At 46.8% G+C, this 26,883-nt stretch overlaps 1 long non-coding RNA gene across 1 annotated transcript in view; it reads left to right on the forward strand.

Annotated features, from left to right (window-relative positions):
* The first annotated feature begins 389 nt into the window (after positions 1-389).
* The window catches only part of LOC132207940 (uncharacterized), a 61,002-nt gene continuing 34,508 nt past the window's right edge, over positions 390-26,883 (forward strand). The window contains exons 1-2 of the long non-coding RNA XR_009444027.1: positions 390-477; positions 9,901-9,960. This is a non-coding gene — a long non-coding RNA (uncharacterized LOC132207940). The remainder of the gene's footprint in view (positions 478-9,900; positions 9,961-26,883) is intronic.

Raw genomic sequence — 26,883 nt, forward strand, 5'->3', positions numbered from 1 at the left:
ACCTTTTGTTCGTAACATCTTGTAATAACTGCCATGTAGCCTGATGAGAAACAAAAGCTCATCTTGATTCATTTGCATTCGAAGGTGCCTATTTTTCCCAAACAAAAGGACCCATCACTGAGCGGGAAGTATGGAGAATGTTATAGACATCAGTGGTGAGATAATGGTGGATCTTGACCAGAAAACCATTGTTGTGTTGGTGAAATGCAAACAAAAATCTATATGATGTAAACTTTATTCTCAGCTAATCCCTTTCTCAAATGACAGATTCTGATGTTGGTTCCTGGAAAGCCTCCATTGTTGGAGGACGAGAAGCCGTATCCAATCAAAGCAGCACAGGCTTTTGCGATGACTGTGGAAACCACTGCTTATGCCTTGCTTCAAGCGTTGTCAAGGAATGATATTGACTATGCAACACCGATTGCGAGGTGGCTAACGATGCAACAGGACTATGGTGGTGGATTTCACTCGACGCAGGTAAATGCTTGAGATCACAACAACAGGCATTCAGATATTTCCATGGATCATGTTACTAACTGGTGGTTGTTGCAGTTTGCAATCAAACTGGACACTGCATTTTCATCTGCACGTTTGGTGCATTGGCACAAATACCAGTTCTTCAATGGTGTTAATCCTTGGTTAAATTCTTACATGCACTTTGCCTGTGCATCACTTTTCCTTTTGGCATTGTCCTTGAAAAGTACCTGTTTCTGTAAACCTTCACTTGCTTGTCACAGGATCATTGAGGGACAGCATAATAGAGTGCTATGGCAATGGAACAGACCCTTCAGCAAATTGTATGTGCCCTCACAAGATGCAAGTCCCGAACTATTCTCATCACATTTCCCAGCACTCGACCCAGAGCCTTGTATGCCTTGGCATCGCAAATGCCCAATCACAGACTTGTTAAATGTTATCATGCTTTCTGCCTCTACCACCCACACAGTCGGTGCGTTCCACATTCTCACCACAGTTTGGGTGCAAAAACAAGTAAGTTTCCTCAAGAGATAGTAGGAACTTGCCAATGCTGGAGAATCTGAGAGAGCAAGGTGTAGAACTGGATGAACACAGCGGGCCGAGCAGCATCAGAGAAGCAAGAAAGCTGACGTTTCAGATCGAGACCCTTCTTCAAAAATGGGGGAGGAGAAGGGGATTCTGTAAAAAATAGGGAGAAGTGCGGAGGCAGATAGAAGATGGATAAAAGAGAAGATAGGTGAACTGTCCCGTGCTGTCCACTCACTGTCCCCTGCTCCAGAATCATAGAATCAGAGAATTCTACAGAATTGAACAAGCACTTCATTCCATTGTGTCTGTAACCACTGAACCCACACTAAGTTGACATTCGGCTCATGTTCTAGCAATAGGCCCATTGCCTTGAATGTTATTTCATTTTAAGTGCTGTACCAACCCTTTTTCTTTAATGTGAAAAGATTATCCACCTCGACTGAAGTCCCAGACAATGAATTCCAACCCCCCAGCACCTTCTGGGTGTCTTTTCTTTCCTGAAATTCCTTCTGAGCTTTTAGCTTAAATGTATGTATCTCTTCCTCTACCACCACCGCCCCCCGACCGACCCCATTATGGACCTTCTTTTTACCTCGCCCCTACCCATATTAATCTAAACAATTTTTTCAGGACCTCCTTCAACCTTCTCTACTCGAAAGAAAACAAGCCAACCTTATCCAGATAAAACAGTGATGCTAGATACAATGGGAACTGCAGATGCTGGAGAATCCAAGAGAACAAAGTGTGGAGCTGGCTGAACACAACAGGCCAAGCAGCATCTCGGGAGCACAAAAGCTGATGTTTCAGGCCGAGACCTTTAATCAGAGATCGGCAACAGTGATGCTGCCTGGCCTGCAGTGTTCCTCCAGCTCCACACTGTGTGATCTCAGACTCCAGCATTAGCAGTTATTGCTAACGCAAACGTATCCAGACTCTCCCAAGAGTTAAAATGCTTCACCCCCTCAGAACATCCTGATGAATGTCCTCCACACGTGCTCAAATGCAAACACCTCCTTTCTATAATGGAGTGACCAGAACTGCACTGAGCACTTCAGCTGGGGCCTAACCAAAGTCCTGTACAGCTCTTGAGCCATGTGCTTTCTGAACTGTCCTTTTAAGCTGCCATTCCATGTTCAGGAATCTGTGGACAAGCACCCCAAGATCACACCATTCCTCTGATCTTCCTAGTGTCCTGGCATTTCTTTGAATGATTCCTTGCCTTGTTAGTTTGTCCAAATTGCCTTATTGATCAGGGTTAACATTCCATCTACCGTTGACCTGCTCATTTGACCAATCTGTAACTTTGGATTCAACTTGCTGTATTTTCCTGGACCCCCCAAGCTTTACCTTCTTTGCCACGCTCCCATTTGGGACCCTGTCCAAGTCTTTGCTGAAATCTATTTTCATTACATCAACTCCCATCTGCACACTCCGTCACCTCTTTGAAAGAATCATCTAAGTTTGTGAGGCGTGACCTCCCTCTGACAAAGCTATGCTGACGGTCGCTGATCAGACCCCACTTCTTGAAATGGAAATTAAGTCTGCCGTTCAGAATTTTCTCCAATATTTTCCTATCTACTGATGTGATACTCACCGGTCTGAAATACTCTGCTTTATGTTTGTCACGCATTTTGATAAGTGGAACTATGTTACCTGTTCTCCAGTCCTTTGTTACTTTTGAAATCTCTGTATGAGGGCGAGTGGAATGTTTTCTCTCATCTCCCTGGGCATCGTGGCATACACCTCATCCAAACCTGGGATTTGTCCAATTTTAAATTCACCAAAACACCTAACATCTCCCCACTCTCTGTTAATTCTGTCCGAGAATTGTGTGCTCCTTCTCACATGTAAAAGCTGATGTGAAATTGTCGTTTAACACCTGACATTGCCCTCCAGTTCAAACCATTCATTTGCCTCTTCATCCCTAATGAGACCTGGTTTTCCCTGGGTTTTCTCTTTCCCTCTGAGACACTTGTAGAAGATTTTGAGATTCTCCCTCATCCTAATCTTGGTCACCAGCGTTCTGTTGCCCTGTATTTGTTCTCTGAATTGCTATGACGAGATGCCCCTGCACACTATACATCATCATCATCATGGTGGTTTCTCGCAGATATGGATGACACTCTCCCACTCTCAGGCTGAATTGATCACCGGCTGCACAGACCGATGCAGCTACCATCGGCTCTGTTGCACTCGGGGCAGAAGGCAGTCGTGGGAAGGGGTGAGGGAGGTGTTGGTGTGGCTGCATGGCTTCCGCTGCTTCCAAAGGCAAGCCTCAAAGTGTTTGATGCCTTCCCAGGTGCTCTTCAGGCTTTAGGCCGTCTGAGACCGGCGATTCCCAGGTGTCTGCAGGAATGTCGCACTTCACCATTGAGGACTTGAGTTTATCACCGAGTGCTTCCTCTGCACATCTGGGTCTCGCCTGCTTTTTTGAAGCTGGGATGAGAACATGCGGAGAGTCTCGTGTCAGTCATACAGATGAAGTGTCCAGCCCATTGTAGCTGATTGAGGATGGTCAGTGCCTCAGTGCTGGGGATGTTGGCCTGGTTGACGTTCGTGCGTCCACAGGGACTCTTGTTCCCTTGATGACTGTTATACACCTCCCTTTTCCTTTTTATCTGGTCAAAGAACAAAGAAAATTACAGCACAGGAACAGGCGCTTCGGCCCTCCAAGCCTGCGCCAGATCCTATTGAAAGTGGCGTGTTGATGCATTTGTGTAATGATTGTGTTTTGTTTGAGCCCTAACACTCAAAGCAGTGTAAGAATGTCTTTGTGCAGCAGGCAAGGTGTCATGAGATTGAGCCTTCATACACTTGCAAGATGTTGAAAATTTGCCATTATTTATTAAAACACTGATAAATTTCCATGATCAACATTTCTGTTACACTGCAATGATTATCCCGTGGCATGTAAAATCAGAAAGATACGATAAAATGAGACTGGGTCATGCCCTAGTCTTGCGGACTTGGGTCAGCATGCAGGGAGAATGTTTGCATTTCATGCATGTGGAAGTACTGAAATATTTCCATGAATCTAAAAGTCACTTTTCCCTTCATTGAAGGACACAATCATTGCCTTGGAAGCTTCATCATGATACGACATTGCATTTCTGAAGAGGGAAGAAGAAATCAACATGCAAATTCAATTCCATGGTTTTGGAAGTCCCATTGAGAACACGATTCATGTGCGCCAGCATAATGCTCTGACCGAGAAAGAATTGAAGGTGAGTTTGTAGTTTGGAAGATCGCAGCAATTTATGCATCAACTTGTTCATCAATAATGTTCCATTGCTTTCAAACTGCATTTTCCACTCTGCAAGATAATAACTGTTAGAACAAGCAACAGGATGGGTCGATGGGCTTTGGGGAATGCAATGGCACAAAACCCAATCCATTCGACAACATATTTCAGATATGTCGACAAATTAAATATTCCAGCAGAGGGATAAAACAAGGAAGATGAGAGTGAGGAGGCAAGAGTTCTGATGACAAAAGAACACGAACTTACCTTTATCCATTTGAGCAAAAAAGCAAGCACACAAACAAATAATCAGCTAACAATGCACATGTGCAACAGAGGCTACAGGGGGACGAAGAATGCCGAATTGTTGTCATGCGTATTGCTGAAAGGGTGATTGAAACAGATTCTGTGGTAAATTTGAAGAAATACAGATAATGCATCTCAGGATGTTGGAGAAAGAACATTTATTGACTGAGGCAAATTGTATTGCCCTTTTCAGGAGTTATTTGGGTCATAATGAATTCAAAGACTTTCTTCTGTGCCGAAAGCTTTAGCTTAGTTGCAGCTGGATCACAATTTCTGTTCCTGGTAGTATTTAGCAAACTATTAAAAGTGAATGTCACTGCACAGAAGTCCAAACATGACTCCAATCAGTAGAGAAAATATCCAAGGGGTATGATGAGTTGTATCCTCTCATGTTGAACAATGCAGCTACAGATACAATGGAGGCACTGATGATAATCTTCCAAGAATCCTTAGATTGTGGAAAATTCTCAGAGGATTGAAAGATTGTGAACATAACACCATTATTACAAAGATACTTGGACAAAATAGTAAGCAAGTGTTGCCAATTTAGGTCAACCTGGGTAGATGTTCATGCCGGCAATGAAAGATGAAATAACAGGGTACTGAGTGTGCTATAACATCCTACAGAGTTAACATCCTTTCATTTCGGGGAAATAATACTTGACAAACTTGCTACAGTGCTTTGAGAAGGAAACAAACATTACTGATGAAGGACCACCAGTTGACATTGAGATTTCAAATTCCAAACATGACTCCAATCAGTAGAGAAAATGTCCAAGGGGTATGATGAGTTGTATCCTCTCATGTTGAACAATGCAGCTACAGATACAATGGAGGCACTGATGATAATCTTCCAAGAATCCTTAGATTGTGCAAAATTCTCAGAGGATTGAAAGATTGTGAACATAACACCATTATTACAAAGATACTTGGACAAAATAGTAAGCAAGTGTTGCCAATTTAGGTCAACCTGGGTAGATGTTCATGCCGGCAATGAAAGATGAAATAACAGGGTACTGAGTGTGCTATAACATCCTACAGAGTTAACATCCTTTCATAACGGGGAAATAATACTTGACAAACTTGCTACAGTGCTTTGAGAAGGAAACAAACATTACTGATGAAGGACCACCAGTTGACATTGAGATTTCAACAAAGCATTTGATAAGCTACAGCTCGTAAGGTGTCTCAAAAGAAAAGAGCCCATGTGTTCAAGGGTAGTATGTTCGGATGGACGGAGGACTGCATCGTAAATAGAAGTAGAGACGTAGCAGCAGGATGGTAACTTACAAGTCATGTACGGCCACAGAGCGAGTGCTGCGGAGGCCGTACACCTCATGTTGACTGGGTTGATTTCGGAAATGGCGGAGGGGATTGCTATGCTTCGGAAAGTTGGGCTACATTCATTGGAGTTTATAAGATTGAAAAAAACTTATTTTTTCGACATTTTAGATTCTTAAGAGGCTTGATAGTGTATATCCGTAGAGATTACTCCCATTTGTGAAAGATTTTACGACCAGAGGCCACATTTTCAAATTGGTTGCCTATTAATTCAGGGAAGAATTACTTCTTTCAGGTTGTAGCAATCTATTGAACACTTTAGCCAAGAAGATTTTCGAGGTAATGCCATTAATCATATGCGAGGTTGTAACGGCCAGGTTAATTTTTAAATCAAGAAACAATGATAATGAGAAAAGGGTCGAGGCCTGAAACGTCAGCTTTTGTGCTCCTGAGATGCTGCTTGGCCTGCTGTGTTCATCCAGCTTCACACTTTGTTATCTTGGATTCTCCAGCATCTGAGCTTCCCATTATCAGTGATAATGAGAAAAGGGTAGTCTTTACAGCTATGCTTAGGAAAGTTGGGCTACATTCATTGGAGTTTATAAGTTTGAAGAAAATCTCATTTTTTCAACATTTAAGATGCTTAAGAGACTTGATAGTGTATATCCGTAGAGATTACTCCTATTTGTGAAAGATTTTATGACCAGAGGCCATATTTTCAAATTGGTTGCCTATTAATTTAGGGGAAGAATTACTTCTTTCAGGTTGTAGCAATTTATTGTACACTTTAGCAGAGAAGGTTTTAGAGGTAATGCCATTAATTATATGCTCGGCTGAGATGGCCAGGTTAATTTTTAAATCAAGGAACAACCACAATGAGAGAAGGGTAGTCTTTACAGTGGAAGATACTTCAAGGATCCCCTTATTACTACAGAACACAGGGAGGAATTAAACACATCACTACCACACCATCACTACCATTAGAGAAGTAGCAATAGACAATCTAATGGAGTAAAAGCAGATTAGACTCTTTGCCGTGATGGTTGACTTTCTAAGATTCTAAACAATGAGCTTCAGAGTCGGTATATGCATTGATTGTAATTTCCCAAAAAGGTTTAGATTCTAGAGAAGCATCTGAGGGCTGGAAAAATGCCGATGTGACGTCCCTATTGAAAAAGGAGAGAGGCAAAAAGAAGATAACTACAATCGAAACAGCCTGACATCTATTGTTGGAAATATGTGGCAATCAACTATGAAGAAAATAATAGCAGAACATTTGGAAAATCAGAATCTAATCAAACAGAATCACCATAGCCTGCTGAAAGAGAAATTATGTCTGGCTAATTTGTTTGGGTTTTTGGAGGAAGTTTTGGGAGGAGAATTAATAGAGGAAAACCAGTAAATGTGTTGTGTTTGGACTTGGAGAAAGCATTTGAGAATGTACTCAAAAGTAATAAGCTGAGAGCTGAGGTTTTGAAGGTAGTATATTGCTTTGGATCAGTATGCTTTGCACGTTCTGGAAGGAGAGATCACATCTCGAGTGAAATGCACCAAGTGAATATATATTTTGGGGAACTTGGTCGCAATGCGGTAAGTCAGTGCAGAGTGTAAGAGGTGCCATTTGCTTGCTTTTTTTGCCTGATAGTTTGTAAGCATTTTTTTTTGAGACAGGGTAAATTGAAGCCAGAATCAGGGACCCAGAGGGTGAACCAGGCTCATTGGTTGGTGATCGCTTCTGGTTTAAGAATCTATTATCGGTAGCTTTCAGATTGCAAGTAAATCGGAGAAATATTTACAGGCTACAAACTAAAAGACCAGAATGTTTTCAAATCAAATTAAGATCGAAGTAATTGAAATGGAGATGCCAGGCCAGACGATGATTTATACCTACGTGACGGGGTAGTGGTCAGACCCCATACTCCAGCTCAGGGTTAATGAACTGGAATCTCAGTTTTTACCAATCAACAAATCATGTGGGGGACAGTTACCGGGGAATGCTGTGCCTCAGGAGGCAGTCACACACCTTAGATTAACTAGCTGAAACTCGGTCAGTGGCCAGAGACGTGAGAGTGTGACAAAGAACAGGGCAGGTGGAAGGATCCAGGATGTAGTGCAGAAGGAACCTTGGCCTTTGATCTTATCTAACAGGTTTGAGATTCTTTCTTCCTGTGTGGATGAGAGTGCAGGGTATAGGGAAGATGAGTAAACTGACTGTAGCACTGTGGTACAGGGGGACATTCCAGAGGAGATAAAAAGTGAAATGTAGTTATAATCAGAGGTGGTATAGTTAGGGGAATGAACACTGTTGGTTGTGATGAGGATCGAGAGTCTCGAAAGTAGTGTTGCCTGCCTGGTGCCCAGGTTCAGGATATTCCATCTCGGCTACAAAGGATCTTGAAGTGGGGGGAGTAGAAATCCAGCTTTTGTGGTCCACACAGGTACCATTGATATGGAAGAAAGAGGAAAGAGGTTCTGCTGAGGGATTATGAGCGCCAAGGTGCTGAGGTGAGAAAGCAGAACCAGAATGGTAATAATCTCTGGATTACTATCTGAGCAATTTGGCACGGTGTGAGCATAATTTATAGATGTAAATGCATTGTTCAAACGGTGGCATGGCAGAAATGTGTTTGAATTCATGGGACATTGGCATCGGTACGGGGAAGGAGGGAGTTGTTCTGGTGGTATCGGCTCGACGAGAATCATATTGGGACAAGTCTCCTGGCAAAATACAGAGCAAGGTCTCGGGGTTGGGCGCTAAAATAAAATGCCTGGAGTGGGTGAGCGCAGTTGCATGGAAAATTATGGAAAAAGTTAGAAGCTGGTAAGTGCTCAGCAAAGTTTCCAGAGCAAGTAATAGGACAAAAAGTTTGGAAATGTTCATGACTCTCACTTCAGGTGCAGCAGATAAGAAGGGTGGCTGTAAATGCCAGACTGAAGATGTTGTATTTAATTGCAGGGAGTGTATGAAACTAAGTGAATGAGTTTGTGGTGCGCATTGAAATTGACAGATACATCACTCTGGGTATCACAGAGACAAGGTTGTTAGGGGTAAGTGTTAGGAACTTAATATCCAATGATTCATGTCCGATAGAAAGAACAGGCAAATGGACAGAGATAAGTAAGTGTGGAACTGGATGAGCAGAGCAGGCCAAGCAGCATCTCAGGAGCACAAAAGCTGACGTTTCGGGCCTAGACCCTTCTACTTCTGTGTGTTCATCCTGCTGTGTTCATCCAGCTCCACACTTTGTTACCTTGGATTCTGAAGCATCTTCAGTTCCCATTCTGTCTGATACAAATGGACAGAGATGCCAGGGTTGGCTTGTCAGTAAGAAATGAGGTCGCGCTGAAGGAACCACAGCTCTTGTGCTTGTTTATTAATGACTTGGAGGAAAGAGGTGCATGTGCTGTGGCTAAATTTGTAGATGACTCAAAAATATTTCGAAAGACAAGGCATGACAGAGAAACAGAGATTTACCAGGATGTTACTTGGATTGGAATGTATTAGCTACAAGGAGGGTTTGGTGGAAATGTTGTATCATGATAAATGCAATGTGATCAACAATGACCTCACCGAATGATGGAGGAAATTCAATGGGCCAAGTAACTTTTTTAGTGAGTCTTCTTGTTTGACAATGCATTCATAAGGGTGTTTTTTTTCTCTCTTGAATGAAATGTGAAAATGAAATGTATACACTTCCTTTTCATCTGGGAATAAATAATTGTTCTGAACGATTTCCATTGACTAATAGCAATCTGACAAGCATCACAATGTAAAGAGATTTTTAGCTTTTTAATTGTCAAGTTATTCTTTGGAATTAATTGGGCATATATTATTTGCATCTCAGGAAGTATGTTCATCACTGCACCTCAAAAAGTGCTCTGTTGTATGACAACAGCTTTTTAAAGATCACTTCAATGGTTGTGATTTTCAGTTGCCATAACACACATTAGATTACATTGTTGGCCAATCTGTCCATGATGATTTCATTATCTTACGTTTCAAACAGACAAGGAAATATTGGTGATGCAATGAAGAGTTTGATTCTCAAATATAATTGCTGTTATAGTTTCCACTTGGAAGAAAGATTCACATCAAATTGACTGGTCAAGGAAATGGGACACTGACTGTGAGTACTTTGAATGTTCGAGTTATTCCTAAAATGAAAGTCATGACCTTGATGATTTTTCTTGCATGCAGATATGAAGAGACTCTTTTAAAATATCCTCTAGGTTAGTGGTTCAGGCATAAAAGTGTTATATGTATATTTATGTATATACATGTACATGCGTAATCTGAAAAGAAAATGACGAGAAATCACTTGTTGCAAGGTGAGAATGAGTTATCCAGATGGTAAGACCTGCCAATGTTGGTGTCTGAGATAACACATTGTGGAGCTGGAGGAACACAGCAGGGCAGGCAGCATCAGAGGCTCAAGAAAGTTGAGGTTTTGGGTCAGGACCCTTCCTGAGAAATGGAGGGTGGAAGGGAGCTCAGAAACAAATAGCGTGGAGGGGGAGGAGGTGCTGGGGAAGGTAGGTGGGAAGGTAATAAGTGAGTACTATCCAGATGAGTGAAATGGGATGCAGTGACAGAGTGAAGTGGGATGCAGCGACTGAGGGCAATGGGATGCAGTGACTGAGGACAATGGGATGCAGTGACTGAGGACAATGGGATGCAGTGACTGACGGCAATGGGATGCTGTGACTGATGGAAATTGGACGCAGTGACTGAGTGAAATGGGACGCAGTGACAGAGTGAAATGTAATTGCCGTGACTGTGGAAAGGAGATGCAGTGACTGAGGAAATGGGATGCAGTGACTGAGGGAAATGGGATGCAGTGACTGGGAAATGGGATGCAGTGACAGTGGGAAATGGGATGCAGTGACTGATGGAAATGGGACGCAGTGACTGAGTGAAATGGGACGCAGTGACAGAGTGAAATGTAATTGCCGTGACTGTGGAAAGGAGATGCAGTGACTGAGGAAATGGGATGCAGTGACTGAGGGAAATGGGATGCAGTGACTGAGGGAAATGGGATGCAGTGACTGGGAAATGGGATGCAGTGACAGTGGGAAATGGGATGCAGTGACTGATGGAAATGGGACGCAGTGACTGAGTGAAATGGGACGCAGTGACAGAGTGAAATGTAATTACATAGAACATAGAACATAGAACAGTACAGCACAGAACAGGCCCTTCAGCCCACAATGTTGTGCCGACCATTGATCCTCATGGATGCACCCTCAAATTTCTGTGACCATATGCATGTCCAGCAGTCTCTTAAATGACCCCAATGACCTTGCTTCCACAACTGCTGCTGGCAACGCATTCCATGCTCTCACAACTCTCTGCGTAAAGAACCTGCCTCTGACATCCCCTCTATACTTTCCACCAACCAGCTTAAAACTATGACCCCTCGTGCTAGCCATTTCTGCCCTGGGAAATAGTCTCTGGCTATCGACTCTATCTATGCCTCTCATTATCTTGTATACCTCAATTAGGTCCCCTCTCCTCCTCCTTTTCTCCAATGAAAAGAGACCGAGCTCAGTCAACCTCTCTTCATAAGATAAGCCCTCCAGTCCAGGCAGCATCCTGGTAAACCTCCTCTGAACCCTCTCCAAAGCATCCACATCTTTCCTATAATAGGGCGCCCAGAACTGGACGCAGTATTCCAAGTGCGGCCTAACCAAAGTTTTATAGAGCTGCAACAAGATCTCACGACTCTTAAACTCAATCCCCCTGTTAATGAAAGCCAAAACACCATATGCTTTCTTAACAACCCTGTCCACTTGGGTGGCCATTTTAAGGGATCTATGTATCTGCACACCAAGATCCCTCTGTTCCTCCACGCTGCCAAGAATCCTATCCTTAATCCTGTACTCAGCTTTCAAATTCGACCTTCCAAAATGCATCACCTCGCATTTATCCAGGTTGAACTCCATCTGCCACCTCTCAGCCCATCTCTGCATCCTGTCAATGTCCCGCTGCAGCCTACAACAGCCCTCTACACTGTCAACGACACCTCCGACCTTTGTGTCGTCTGCAAACTTGCTGACCCATCCTTCAATTCCCTCGTCCAAGTCATTAATAAAAATTACAAACAGTAGAGGCCCAAGGACAGAGCCCTGTGGAACCCCACTCACCACTGACTTCCAGGCAGAATATTTTCCTTCTACTACCACTCGCTGTCTTCTGTTGGCCAGCCAATTCTGTATCCAAGCAGCTAAGTTCCCCTGTATCCCATTCCTCCTGACCTTCTGAATGAGCCTTCCATGGGGAAACTTATCAAATGCCTTACTGAAGTAATTGCCGTGACTGTGGAAAGGAGATGCAGTGACTGAGGAAATGGGATGCAGTGACTGAGGGAAATGGGATGCAGTGACTGAGGGAAATGGGATGCAGTGACTGTGAAATGGGATGCAGTGACAGTGGGAAATGGGATGCAGTGACTGATGGAAATGGGACGCAGTGACTGAGTGAAATGGAATTGCCGTGACTGTGGAAAGGAGATGCAGTGACTGAAGAAATAGGATGCAGTGACTGAGGCAAATGTGATGCACTCACTGAGTGAAATGGTATGCAGTGACTGAGTTGAATGGGATGCAGTGACTGAGTTGAATGGGATGCAGTGACTGAGTGGAATGGGATGCAGCGACTGAGTGAAATGCGATGCAGTGACTGCGTGAAATGAGATGCATTGGGGAATGAAACGGGAAGCAGTGACTGGTGGAAATAAGATGCAGTGTCTTTGGGAAAAGAAATGCAGTGTCTGTGGGAAATGGGATGCTGGGACTGAGGGTAATGGGATGCAGTGACTGATGGAAATGGAAGCAGTGACTGAGTGAAATGGGATGCAGTGTCGGAGGTACTGGGAAGGAGTGACTGAGTTAATAGGGATGCAGTGCCCGAGCGGGCTTGGGGTGCAGTGACTTAGGGAAATGGGATACTGTGCCTGAGTGAAATGTGATGCAGTGACTGAGTGAAATGGGAAGCAGTGACCGAGTGAAATGCGATGCAGTGACTGCGTGAAATGCGCGCAGTGACTGATAGAAATCGGATACAGTGACTGATGGAACTGTGATGCAGTGACTGACGGAAATGGGATGCGCTGACTTTGTGAACTGGGATGTGGTGACTGTGTGAACTGGGATGCGGTGACTATGTGAACTGGGATGCAGTGGCTGAGTGAAATGGGATGCAGTGACTGAGTGAAATGGGATGCAGTGACTGAGGGAAGTGGGATGCAGTGACTGAGCGAAGTGGGATGCAGTGACTGAGCGAAGTGGGATGCAGTGACTGAGGGAAATGGGAGACAGTGACTGAGGGAAATGGGAGACAGTGACTGAGGGAAATGGGAGACAGTGACTGAGGGAAATGGGAGACAGTGACTGAGGGAAATGGGATGCAGTGACTGACGGAAATGGGATGCAGTGTCTGTTTGAAATGGGATCCTGCCACTGAAGTTAATGGGATGCAGTGACTTAAGGTAATGGGATGCAGTGACTGAGTGAAATGGGACGCAGTGACTGAGTGAAATGGGACGCAGTGACTGAGTGAAATGGGATGCAGTGACTGAATGGAATGGGATGCAGTGACTGAGTGAAATGGGATACAGTGACTGAGTGAAATGGGATGCAGTGACTGAGTGAAATGGGATGCAGTGACTGAGGGCAATGGGATGCAGTGACTGAGGGCAATGGGATGCAGTGACTGAGGGAAATGGGATGCAGTGACTGGGAAATGGGATGCAGTGACAGTAGGAAATGGGATGCAGTGACTGATGGAAATGGGACGCAGTGACTAAGTGAAATGCGACGCTGTGACGGAGGTACTGGGAAGGAGTGACTGAGTTAATAGGGATGCAGTGCCTGAGCGGGCTTGGGATGCATTGACTTAGGGAAATGGGATACAGTGCCTATGTGAAATGGGATGCACTGACTGAGTGAAATGGGATGCAGTGACTGAGTCGAATGGGATGCAGTGACTGAGTCAAATGGGATGCAGTGACTGAGTGAAATGCGATGCAGTGACTGCGTGAAATGGGATGCAGTGCATGAGTGAAATGAGATGCAGTGACTGAGTGAAATGCGCGGTGACTGATAGAAATCGGATACAGTGACTGACGGAAATGGGATGCGGTGACTTTGTGAACTGGGATGTGGTGACTGTGTGAACTGGGATGCGGTGACTATGTGAACTGGGATGCAGTGGCTGAGTGAACTGGGATGCAGTGGCTGAGTGAACTGGGATGCAGTGGCTGAGTGAACTGGGATGCAGTGACTGAGTGAAATGAGATGCAGTGACTGATGGAAATGGTATGCAGTGTCTGTTTGAAATGGGATCCTGCGACTGAAGTTAATGGGATGCAGTGACTGAGGGTAATGGGATGCAGTGAATGAGTGAAATGGGATGTAGAGACTGAGTGAAATGGGATGCAGTGACTGAGGGAAATGGGATGCAGTGACTGAGGGAAATGGGTTGCAGTGACTGGGAAATGGGATGCAGTGACCGTGGGAAATGGGACGCAGTGACTGATGGAAATGGGACGCAGTGACTGAGTGAAATGGGACACAGTTACTGAGTGAAATGGAATTGCCGTGACTGTGGAAAGGAGATGCAGTGACTGAGGAAATGGGATGCAGTGACTGAAGGAAATGTGATGCAGTGACTGAGTGGAATGGGATGCAGTGATTGAGTGGAATGGGATGCAGTGACTGAGTGGAATGGGATGCAGTGACTGAGTGAAATGGGATGCAGTGACTGAGTGGAATGTGATGCTGTGACTGAGTGAAATGCGATGCAGTGGCTGCGTGAAATGAGATCCAGTGGGGAATAAAATGGGATGCAGTGACTGGTGGAAATGAGATGCAGTGACTGAGGGAAATGTGATGCAGTGACTGAGTGAAATGGGATGCAGTGACTGAGTGGAATGGGAAGCAGTGACTGAGGGTAATGGGATGCAGTGACTGAGTGAAATGGGATGCAGTGACTGAGTGAAATGGGATGCAGTGACGGAGGTACTGGGAAGGAGTGACTGAGTTAATAGTGATGCAGTCCCTGAGCGGGCTTGGGGTACACTGACTTAGGGAAATGGGATACAGTGCCTGAGTGAAATGCGACGCACTGACTGAGTGAAATGGGATGCAGTGACTGAGTGGAATGGGATGCAGTGACTGAGTGGAATGGGATGCAGTGACTGAGTGAAATGGGATGCACTGAATGAGTGAAATGAGATGCAGTGACTGAGTGAAATGCGCGCAGTGACTGATAGAAATCGGATACAGTGACTGATGCAACTGGGATGCGGTGACTTTGTGAACTGGGATGTGGTGACTTTGTGAACTGGGATGCGGTGACTATGTGAACTGGGATGCAGTGGCTGAGTGAACTGGGATGCAGTGGCTGAGTGAACTGGGATGCAGTGGCTGAGTGAACTGGGATGCAGTGACTGAGTGAAATGAGATGCAGTGACTGAGTGAAATGGTATGCAGTGTCTGTTTGAAATGGGATCCTGCGACTGAAGTTAATGGGATGCAGTGACTGAGGGTAATGGGATGCAGTGAATGAGTGAAATGGGATGTAGAGACTGAGTGAAATGGGATGCAGTGACTGAGGGAAATGGGATGCAGTGACTGAGGGAAATGGGTTGCAGTGACTGGGAAATGGGATGCAGTGACCGTGGGAAATGGGACGCAGTGACTGATGGAAATGGGACGCAGTGACTGAGTGAAATGGGACACAGTTACTGAGTGAAATGGAATTGCCGTGACTGTGGAAAGGAGATGCAGTGACTGAGGAAATGGGATGCAGTGACTGAAGGAAATGTGATGCAGTGACTGAGTGGAATGGGATGCAGTGATTGAGTGGAATGGGATGCAGTGACTGAGTGGAATGGGATGCAGTGACTGAGTGAAATGGGATGCAGTGACTGAGTGGAATGTGATGCTGTGACTGAGTGAAATGCGATGCAGTGGCTGCGTGAAATGAGATCCAGTGGGGAATAAAATGGGATGCAGTGACTGGTGGAAATGAGATGCAGTGACTGAGGGAAATGTGATGCAGTGACTGAGTGAAATGGGATGCAGTGACTGAGTGGAATGGGAAGCAGTGACTGAGGGTAATGGGATGCAGTGACTGAGTGAAATGGGATGCAGTGACTGAGTGAAATGGGATGCAGTGACGGAGGTACTGGGAAGGAGTGACTGAGTTAATAGTGATGCAGTCCCTGAGCGGGCTTGGGGTACACTGACTTAGGGAAATGGGATACAGTGCCTGAGTGAAATGCGACGCACTGACTGAGTGAAATGGGATGCAGTGACTGAGTGGAATGGGATGCAGTGACTGAGTGGAATGGGATGCAGTGACTGAGTGGAATGGGATGCAGTGACTGAGTGAAATGGGATGCACTGAATGAGTGAAATGAGATGCAGTGACTGAGTGAAATGCGCGCAGTGACTGATAGAAATCGGATACAGTGACTGATGCAACTGGGATGCGGTGACTTTGTGAACTGGGATGCGGTGACTTTGTGAACTGGGATGCGGTGACTTTGTGAACTGGGATGTGGTGACTGTGTGAACTGGGATGCGGTGACTATGTGAACTGGGATGCAGTGGCTGAGTGAAATGGGATGCAGTGGCTGAGTGAAATGGGATGCAGTGGGGAGTGAAATGGGATGCAGTGACTGGTGGACATGAGATGCAGTGACTAAGGTAAAGGAAATGCAGTGTCTGTTGGAAATGGGATGCTGCGACTGAGGGTAATGGGATGCAGTGACTGAGGGTAATGGGATGCAGTGACTGATGGAAATGGATGCAGTGACTGAGTGAAATGGGATGCAGTGACTGAGTGAAATGGGATGCAGTGACTGAGTGAAATGCGATGCAGTGTCTTAAGGAAAGGAAATGCAGTGTCTGAGGGGTATAGGATGCTGCGACTGAGGGAAATGGGATGCAGTGTCTGACAGAAATGGGATGCAGTGTCTGACAGAAATGGGATGCAGTGTCTGAGCGAAATGGGATGCAGTGACTGAGTGAAATGGGATGCAGTGACTGAGTGAAATGGGATGCAGTGACTGAAGGAAATGGGATGCAGTGACTGAGGACAATGGGATGCAGTGACTGACGGCACTGGGATGCTGTGACTGATGGAAATTGGACGCAGTGACTGAGTGAAATGGGACGCAGTGACTGAGTGAAATGGGACGCAGTGACTGAGTGAAATGTAATTGCCGTGACTGTGGAAAGGAGATGCAGTGACTGAGGAAATGGGATGCAGTGACTGAGGGAAATGGGATGCAGTGACTGAGGGAAATGGGATGCAGTGACTGGGAAATGGGATGCAGTGACTGAGTAAAATGCGATGCAGTGACTGAGTAAAATGCGATGCAGTGACTGAGTAAAATGCGATGCAGTGACTGCGTGAAATGCGATGCAGTGACTGCGTGAAATGAGATCCAGTGGGGAATAAAATGGGATGCAGTGACTGGTGGAAATGAGATGCAGTGACTGAGGGAAATGTGATGCAGTGACTGAGGGAAATGTGATGCAGTGACTGAGTGTAATGGGATGCAGTGACTGAGTGGAATGGGATGCAGTGACTGAGGGTAATGGGATGCAGTGACTGATGGAAATGGAAGCAGTGACTGAGTGAAATGGGATGCAGTGACGGAGGTACTGGGAAGGAGTGATTGACTTAACAGGGATGCAGCGCCTGAGCGGGCTTGGGGTGCACTGACTTAGGGAAATGGGACACAGTGCCTGAGTCACATGGGATGCAGTGACTGAGTGAAATGGGATGCAGTGACTGAGTGGAATTGGATGCGGTGAATGAGTGAATTGAGATGCAGTGACTGAGTGAAATGCGCGCAGTGACTGATAGAAATCAGATACAGTGACTGATGGAACTGGGATGCAGTGACTGATGGAACTGGGATGCGTTGACTTTGTGAACTGGGATGTGGTGACTGTGTGAACTGGGATGCGGTGACTATGTGAACTGGGATGCAGTGGCTGAGTGAAATGGGATGCAGTGGCTGAGTGAAATGGGATGCAGTGACTGGTGAAAATGAGATGCAGTGACTAAGGGAAAGGAAATGCAGTGTCTGTGGGAAATGGGATGCTGCGACTGAGGGTAATGGGATGCAGTGACTGAGGGTAATGGGATGCAGTGACTGATGGAAATGGATGCAGTGACTGAGTGAAATGGGATGCAGTGACTGAGTGAAATGCGATGCAGTGTTTCTAAGGAAAGGAAATGCAGTGTCTGTGGGGTATAGGATGCTGCGACTGAGGGAAATGGGATGCAGTGACTGAGGGAAATGGGATGCAGTGACTCAGGGAAATGGGATGCAGTGACTCAGGGAAATGGGATGCAGTGACTGAGGGAAATGGGATGCAGTGACTGAGTGAAATGGGATGCAGTGACTGACGGCAGTGGGATGCTGTGACTGATGGAAATTGGACGCAGTGACTGATGGAAATTGGACGCAGTGACTGAGTGAAATGGGACGCAGTGACTGAGTGAAATGGAATTGCCTTGACTGTGGAAAGGAGATGCAGTGACTGAGGAAATAGGATGCAGTGACTGAGGCAAATGTGATGCACTCACTGAGTGAAATGGTATGCAGTGACTGAGTTGAATGGGATGCAGTGACTGAGTGGAATGGGATGCAGCGACTGAGTGGAATGGGATGCAGCGACTGAGTGAAATGGGATGCAGTGACTGAGTGAAATGCGATGCAGTGACTGCGTGAAATGAGATGCATTGGGGAATGAAACGGGATGCAGTGACTGGTGGAAATAAGATGCAGTGTCTTTGGGAAATGAAATGCAGTGTCTGTGGGAAATGGGATGCTGGGACTGAGGGTAATGGGATGCAGTGACTGATGGAAATGGAAGCAGTGACTGTGTGAAATGGGATGCAGTGTCGGAGGTACTGGGAAGGAGTGACTGAGTTAATAGGGATGCAGTGCCCGAGCGGGCTTGGGGTGCAGTGACTGAGGGAAATGGGATACAGTGCCTGAGTGAAATGTGACGCACTGACTGAGTGAAATGGGATGCAGTGACTGAGTGGAATGGGATGCAGTGACTGAGTGGAATGGGATGCAGTGACTGAGGGGAATGGGATGCAGTGACTGAGTGGAATGAGATGCAGTGACTGAGTGAAATGGGATGCAGTGACTGAGTGAAATGCGATGCAGTGACTGCTTGAAATGCGCGCTGTGACTGATAGAAATCGGATACAGTGACTGATGGAACTGGGATGCAGTGACTGACGGAAATGGGATGCGGTGACTTTGTGTACTGGGATGTGGTGCCTGTGTGAACTGGGATGCTGTGACTATGTGAACTGGGATGCAGTGGCTGAGGGAAGTGGGATGCAGTGACTGAGGGAAGTGGGATGCAGTGACTGAGGGAAGTGGGATGCAGTGACTGAGGGAAGTGGGATGCAGTGACTGAGGGAAATGGGATGCAGTGACTGACGGAAATGGGATGCAGTGTCTGTTTGAAATGGGATCCTGCCACTGAAGTTAATGGGATGCAGTGACTGAGGGTAATGGGATGCAGTGACTGAGGGTAATGGGATGCAGTGACTGAGTGAAATGGGATGCAGTGACTGAGTGAAATGGGACGCAGTGACTGAGTGAAATGGAATTGCCGTGACTGTGGAAAGGAGATGCAGTGACTGAGTGGAATGGGATGCAGTGACTGAGTGGAATGGGATGCAGTGACTGAGTGGAATGGGATGCAGAGACTGCGTGAAATGAGATGCAGTGGGGAATGAAATGGGATGCAGTGACTGGTGGAAATAAGATGCAGTGTCTTAGGGAAATGAAATGCAGTGTCTGTGGGAAAGGGGATGCTGGGACTGAGGGGAATGGGATGCAGTGACTGATGGAAATGGAAGTAGTGACTGAGTGAAATGGGCTGCAGTGACGGAGGTACTGGGAAGGAGTGACTGAGTTAATAGGGATGCAGTGCCCGAGCGGGTTTGGGGTGCAGTGTCTTAGGGAAATGGGATACAGTGCCCAAGTGAAATGTGACGCACTGACTGAGTGAAATGGGATGCAGTGACTGAGTGGAATGGGATGCAGTGAATGAGTGAAATGAGATGCAGTGACTGAGTGAAATGCACGGTGACTGATAGAAATCGGATACAGTGATTGATGGAACGGGGATGCAGTGACTGACGGAAATGGGATGCGATGACTTTGTGAACTGGGATGTGGTGACTTTGTGAACTGGGATGCGGTGACTGTGTGAACTGGGATGCGGTGACTTTGTGAACTGGGATGCAGTGGCTCTGTGAACTGGGATGCAGTGGCTGAGTGAAATGGGATGCAGTGACTGAGTGAAATGGGATGCAGTGACTGAGTGAAATGGGATGCAGTGACTGAGTGAAATGGGATGCAGTGACTGAGTGAAATGGTATGCAGTGACTGATGGAAATGGTATGCAGTGACTGAGGGAAATGGGATGCAGTGACTGACGGAAATGGGATGCAGTGTCTGTTTGAAATGGGATGTAGAAACTGAGTGAAATGGGATGCACTGACTGAGGACAATGGGATGCAGTGACTGAGAGCAATGGGATGCTGTGACTGAGGGAAATGTGATGCAGTGACTGAGTGAAATGCGATGCAGTGACTGCGTTAAATGAGATCCAGTGGGGAATGAAATGGTATGCAGTGACTGGTGGAAATGAGATGCAGTGACTGAGGGAAATGGGACGCAGTGACTGAGTGAAATGGGACACAGTGACTGAGTGGAATGGGATGCAGTGACAGTGGGAAATGGGATGCAGTGACTGATGGAAATGGGACGCAGTGACTGATTGAAATGGAATTGCCGTGACTGTGGAAAGGAGATGCAGTGACTGAGGAAATGGGATGCAGTGACTGAGGGAAATGTGATGCAGTGACTGAGGGAAATGGGATGCAGTGACTGAGTGGAATGGGATGCAGTGACTGAGTGAAATGTGATGCTGTGACTGAGTGGAATGTGATGCTGTGACTGAGTGGAATGTGATGCTGTGACTGAGTGAAATGCGATGCAGTGACTGAGTGAAATGCGTTGCAGTGACTGCGTGAAATGAGATCCAGTGTGGAATAAAATGGGATGCAGTGACTGGTGGAAATGAGATGCAGTGACTGAGGGAAATGTGATACAGTGACTGAGTGAAATGGGATGCAGTGACTGAGTGGAATGGGATGCAGTGACTGAGGGTAATGGGATGCAGTGAATGATGGAAATGGAAGCAGTGACTGAGTGAAAAGGGATGCAGAGACGGAGGTACTGGGAAGGAGTGACTGAGTTAATAGGGATGCAGTCCCTGAGCGGGCTTGGGGTGCACTGACTTCGGGAAATGGGATACAGTGCCTGAGTGAAATGCGACGCACTGACTGAGTGGAATGGGATGCAGTGACTGAGTGGAATGGGATGCAGTGACTGAGTGAAATGGGATGCAGTGACTGAGTGAAATGGGATGCAGTGACTGAGTGAAATGAGATGCAGTGACTGAGTGAAATGCGCGCAGTGACTGATAGAAATCGGATACAGTGACTGATGGAACTGGGATGCAGTGACTGACGGAACTGGGATGCGGTGACTTTGTGAACTGGGAGGTGGTGACTGTGTGAAGTGGGATGCGGTGACTATGTGAACTGGGATGCGGTGACTATGTGAACTGGGATGCAGTGGCTGAGTGAAATGGGATGCAGTGGCTGAGTGAAATGGGATGCAGTGGGGAGTGAAATGGAATGCAGTGACTGGTGGAAATGAGATGCAGTGACTAAGGGAAAGGAAATGCAGTGTCTGTGGGAAATGGGATGCTGCGACTGAGGGTAATGGGATGCAGTGACTGAGGGTAATGGGATGCAGTGACTGAGTGAAATGGGATGCAGTGACTGAGTGAAATGGGATGCAGTGACTGAGTGAAATGGGATGCAGTGACTGAGTGAAATGGGATGCAGTGACTGACTGAAATGGGATGCAGTGACTGAGTGAAATGGGATGCAGTGACTGAGTGAAATGGGATGCAGTGACTGAGGACAATGGGATGCAGTGACTGACGGCAATGGGATGCTGTGACTGATGGAAATTGGACACAGTGACTGAGTGAAATGGGACGCAGTGACTGAGTGAAATGTAATTGCCGTGACTGTGGAAAGGAGATGCAGTGACTGAGGAAATGGAATGCATTGACTGAGGGAAATGGGATGCATTGACTGAGGGAAATGGGATGCAGTGACTGGGAAATGGGATGCAGTGACAGTGGGAAATGGGATGCAGTGACTGATGGAAATGGGACGCAGTGACTGAGTCGAATGGGATGCAGTGACTGAGTCGAATGGGATGCAGTGACTGAGTGGAATGGGATGCAGCGACTGAGTGGAATGGGATGCAGCGACTGAGTGAAATGGGATGCAGCGACTGAGTGAAATGCGATGCAGTGACTGCGTGAAATGAGATGCATTGGGGAATGAAACGGGATGCAGTGACTGGTGGAAATAAGATGCAGTGTCTTTGGGAAATGAAATGCAGTGTCTGTGGGAAATGGGATGCTGGGACTGAGGGTAATGGGATGCAGTGACTGATGGAAATGGAAGCAGTGACTGTGTGAAATGGGATGCAGTGTCGGAGGTACTGGGAAGGAGTGACTGAGTTAATAGGGATGCAGTGCCCGAGCGGGCTTGGGGTGCAGTGACTTAGGGAAATGGGATACAGTGCCTGAGTGAAATGTGACGCACTGACTGAGTGAAATGGGATGCAGTGACTGAGTGGAATGGGATGCAGTGACTGAGTGGAATGGGATGCAGTGAAATGGGATGCAGTGACTGCGTGAAATGCGCGCAGTGACTGATAGAAATCGGATACAGTGACTGATGGAACTGTGATGCAGTGACTGACGGAAATGGGATGCGGTGACTTTGTGAACTGGGATGTGGTGACTGTGTGAACTGGGATGCGGTGACTATGTGAACTGGGATGCAGTGGCTGAGTGAACTGGGATGCAGTGACTGAGTGAAATGGGATGCAGTGACTGAGTGAAATGGGATGCAGTGACTGAGTGAAATGGGATGCAGTGACTGAGTGAAATGGGATGCAGTGACTGAGTGAAATGGGATGCAGTGACTGAGTGAAATGGGATGCAGTGACTGAGTGAAATGAGATGCAGTGACTGATGGAAATGGTATGCAGTGTCTGTTTGAAATGGGATCCTGCGACTGAAGTTAATGGGATGCAGTGACTGAGGGGAATGGGATGCAGTGAATGAGTGAAATGGGATGTAGAGACTGAGTGAAATGGGATGCAGTGACTGAGGACAATGGGATGCAGTGACTGAGGGCCATGGGATGCAGAGACTGAGGGAAATGGGATGCAGTGACTGAGGGAAATGGGATGCAGTGACTTGGAAATGGGATGCAGTGACAGTGGGAAATGGGACGCAGTGACTGATGGAAATGGGACGCCGTGACTGTGTGAAATGGGACACAGTGACTGAGTGAAATGGAAGTGCCGTGACTGTGGAAAGGAGATGCAGTGACTGAGGGAAATGTGATGCAGTGACTGAGGGAAATGTGATTCAGTGACTGAGGGAAATGGGATGCAGTGACTGAGTTGAATGGGATGCTGTGACTGAGTGAAATGCGATGCAGTGACTGCGTGAAATGAGATCCATTGGGGAATAAAATGGGATGCAGTGACTGGTGGAAATGTCATGCAGTGACTGAGGGAAATGTCATGCAGTGACTGAGGGAAATGTGATGCAGTGACTGAGTGAAATGGGATGCAGTGACTGAGTGAAATGGGATGCAGTGACTGAGTGGAATGGGATGCAGTGACTGAGGGTAATGGGATGCAGTGACTGATGGAAATGGAAGCAGTGACTGAGTGAAATGGGATGCAGTGACGGAGGTACTGGGAAGGAGTGACTGAGTTAATAGTGATGCAGTCCCTGAGCGGGCTTGGGGTGCACTGACTTAGGGAAATGGGATACAGTGCCTGAGTGAAATGCGACGCACTGACTGAGTGAAATGGGATTCAGTTACTGAGTGGAATGGGATGCAGTGACTGAGTGGAATGGGATGCAGTGACTGAGTGGAATGGGATGCAGTGACTGAGTGGAATGGGATGCAGTGACTGATAGAAATTGGATACAGTGACTGATGGAACTGTGATGCAGTGACTGACGGAACTGGGATGCGGTGACTTTGTGAACTGGGATGTGGTGACTGTGTGAAGTGGGATGCGGTGACTATGTGAACTGAGATGCAGTGGCTGAGTGAAATGGGATGCAGTGGGGAGTGAAATGGGATGCAGTGACTGGTGGAAATGAGATGCAGTGACTAAGGGAAAGGAAATGCAGTGTCTGTGGGAAATGGGATGCTGCGACTGAGGGTGATGGGATGCAGTGTCCGGGTAATGGGATGCAGTGACTGATGGAAATGGATGCAGTGTCTGAGTGAAATGGGATGCAGTGACTGAGTGAAATGCGATGCAGTGTCTAAAGGAAAGGAAATGCAGTGTCTGAGGGGTATCGGATGCTGCGACTGAGGGAAATGGGATGGAGTGACTGACGGAAATGGGATGCAGTGTCTGAGCGAAATGGGATGCAGTGACTGAGTGAAATGGGATGCAGTGACTGAGTGAAATGGGATGCAGTGACTGAGGGAAATGGGATGCAGTGTCTGAGGGAAATGGGATGCAGTGTCTGAGGGAAGTGGGATGCAGTGACTGGGAAATGGGATGCAGTGACAGTAGGAAATGGGATGCAGTGACTGATGGAAATGGGACGCAGTGACGGAGGTACTGGGAAGGAGTGACTGAGTTAATAGGGATGCAGTGCCTGAGCGGGCTTGGGATGCACTGACTTAGGGAAATGGGATACAGTGCCTATGTGAAATGGGATGCACTGACTGAGTGAAATGGGATGCAGTGACTGAGTCGAATGGGATGCAGTGACTGAGTCAAATGGGATGCAGTGACTGAGTGAAATGCGATGCAGTGACTGCGTGAAATGGGGTGCAGTGCATGAGTGAAATGAGATGCAGTGACTGAGTGAAATGCGCGGTGACTGATAGAAATCGGATACAGTGACTGACGGAAATGGGATGCGGTGACTTTGTGAACTGGGATGTGGTGACTGTGTGAACTGGGATGCGGTGACTATGTGAACTGGGATGCAGTGGCTGAGTGAAATGGGATGCAGTGGCTGAGTGAAATGGGATGCAGTGGCTGAGTGAAATGGGATGCAGTGGCTGAGTGAAATAGGATGCAGTGGCTGAGTGAAATGGGATGCAGTGACTGAGTGAAATGGGATGCAGTGAATGAGTGAAATGAGATGCAGTGACTAATGGAAATGGTATGCAGTGTCTGTTTGAAATGGGATCCTGCGACTGAAGTTAATGGGATGCAGTGACTGAGGGTAATGGGATGCAGTGAATGAGTGAAATGGGATGTAGAGACTGAGTGAAATGGGATGCAGTGACTGAGGACATTCGGATGCAGTGACTGAGGACAATGGGATGCAGTGACTGAGGGCAATGGGATGCAGTGACTGAGAGAAATGGGATGCAGTGACTGAGGGAAATGGGATGCAGTGACTGGGAAATGGGATGCAGTGACAGTGGGAAATGGGACGCAGTGACTGATGGAAATGGGACGCAGTGACTGAGTGAAATGGGACACAGTGACTGAGTGAAATGGAATTGCCGTGACTGTGGAAAGGAGATGCAGTGACTGAGTGGAATGGGATGCAGTGACTGAGGGTAATGGGATGCAGTGACTGATGGAAATGGAAGCAGTGACTGAGTGAAATGGGATGCAGTGACGGAGGTACTGGGAAGGAGTGACTGAGTTAATAGGGATGCAGTCCCTGACCGGGCTTGGGGTGCACTGACTTAGGGAAATGGGATACAGTGCCTGAGTGAAATGCGACGCACTGACTGAGTGAAATGGGATGCAGTGACTGAGTGGAATGGGATGCAGTGACTGAGTCAAATGGGATGCAGTGACTGAGTGAAATGAGATGCAGTGAATGAGTGAAATGAGATGCAGTGACTGAGTGAAATGCGCGCAGTGACTGATAGAACTGGGATGCAGTGACTGACGGAACTGGGATGCAGTGACTGTGAACTGGGATGTGGTGACTGTGTGAAGTGGGATGCGGTGACTATGTGAACTGGGATGCAGTGGCTGAGTGAAATGGGATGCAGTGGCTGAGTGAAATGGGATGCAGTGGGGAGTGAAATGTGATGCAGTGGGGAGTGAAATGTGATGCAGTGACTGGTGGAAATGAGATGCAGTGACTAAGGGAAAGGAAATGCAGTGTCTGTGGGAAATGGGATGCTGCGACTGAGGGTAATGGGATGCAGTGACTGAGGGTAATGGGATGCAGTGACTGAGGGTAATGGGATGCAGTGACTGATGGAAATGGATGCAGTGACTGAGTGAAATGGGATGCAGTGACTGAGTGAAATGCGATGCAGTGTCTTAAGGAAAGGAAATGCAGTGTCTGAGCGGTATAGGATGCTGCGACTGAGGGAAATGGGATGGAGTCACTGACGGAAATGGGATGCAGTGTCTGAGCGAAATGGGATGCAGTGACTGAGTGAAATGGGATGCAGTGACTGAGTGAAATGGGATGCAGTGACTGAGGACAATGGGATGCAGTGACTGACGGCCATGGGATGCTGTGACTGATGGAAATTGGACGCAGTGACTGAGTGAAATGGGACGCAGTGACTGAGTGAAATGTAATTGCCGTGACTGTGGAAAGGAGATGCAGTTACTGAGGAAATGGGATGCAGTGACTGAGGGAAATGGGATGCAGTGACTGAGGGAAATGGGATGCAGTGACTGGGAAATGGGATGCAGTGACAGTGGGAAATGGGATGCAGTGACTGATGGAAATGGGATGCAGTGACAGTGGGAAATGGGACGCAGTGACTGAGTGAAATGGGATGCAGTGACTGAGTGAAATGGGATGCAGTGACTGAGGGAAATGGGATGCAGTGACTGGGAAATGGGATGCAGTGACAGTGGGAA

This window comes from Stegostoma tigrinum, unplaced genomic scaffold, assembly GCF_030684315.1.
Source record: "Stegostoma tigrinum isolate sSteTig4 unplaced genomic scaffold, sSteTig4.hap1 scaffold_217, whole genome shotgun sequence".
In the NCBI taxonomy this organism is placed as follows: domain Eukaryota; kingdom Metazoa; phylum Chordata; class Chondrichthyes; order Orectolobiformes; family Stegostomatidae; genus Stegostoma; species Stegostoma tigrinum.